Below are 1,097 nucleotides of genomic sequence, written 5' to 3' on the forward strand. Positions count from 1 at the left end.
CAAATGATACCTTTAAAATGCTGCTCTTGATCTAGAATTATATATCTAGAAAAACTATCTTTCAAGTATAAAGGCAAAATACAGATATTTTTTTTTTTCCAGACAAAAAAAATGTGAGGAAATTTGTCACCAGCAAATCTTTAATATAAGCTATATTAAAAGTTCTTCAGGTTCAAGGAAAATGCTACCAGATGGCAACTTAGATTCACAGAAAGTAATGAAGAGCCCTGCAAATGGTAAATATTATAGACATTTTTCTTTCAAAATTTAACAAATATTTTAAAAATTATTTAAAACATAGTTAACTTAAAAAATCTCCAACTGTGACTGGAAATATCTATTTCTCTTTATTCTTTTAATTTTTCTTCATTTTTTTTTTTAGGTGAGGCAATTCTTGGTTGACCTCACAGATTGCAAGGACGTTGTCAGTGTACAATCCCTTATGTTTTTTTATATTTTATGCCTACAGCACCTGGTCTTCCTAGGTGGTCTCCCATCCAAGTACTAACCAGGTCTGACCCTGCTTAGCTTCCGAGATCAGACATTGGGCTTGTTCAGGGTGGCATGGCCATAGACCATGGACCATGACTCCACAGGGGTATGAACCCAAGACCTTCTACATGTAAGGCAGACATGCTAACTGCTACACTATGGAACCACATCTGAGATATGTGTATATTTATGATGCTCATGTCCTAATGAGATAATTATTTTATCATTATTAAATAACCCTATTGATTTTTTTCTTTTGAAGTCTACTTTAGTAGACATTAATATTGCACCTCTAACATTCTTGTGTTACTCTTTGCATAGTGTATATTTTTTTCATACCTTTGCTTTCAACTAATGTCTTTTATTAAACTTTTTTTTTTGTAGATAGCATATATGTAGATAGCCTTGCTTTTAAAAAAAATCCATTCTGACAATATTTGCTTTTTAATTGGAATTTTTAGTGCCATTATTGATATGATTGGATTTATAGCTACCATTTTATATTTACTTCTTTTTATCATCTCCTTTTTTTTGTGCTCCTCTGTGTTCGGTGTTCTTTTGAACTAATTAAAATTTTAGAAGAATTTAAATTTATCTATTAGATT

At 30.8% G+C, this 1,097-nt stretch overlaps 1 pseudogene; it reads right to left on the minus strand.

Annotated features, from left to right (window-relative positions):
* Window positions 1-460: 460 nt before the first annotated feature.
* LOC112476350 lies at window positions 461-576 on the minus strand (annotated as a pseudogene).
* Window positions 577-1,097: the final 521 nt, after the last annotated feature.

The sequence above is a fragment of the Pteropus alecto genome, unplaced genomic scaffold (genome assembly GCF_000325575.1).
Source record: "Pteropus alecto unplaced genomic scaffold, ASM32557v1 scaffold161, whole genome shotgun sequence".
Lineage (NCBI taxonomy): Eukaryota > Metazoa > Chordata > Mammalia > Chiroptera > Pteropodidae > Pteropus > Pteropus alecto.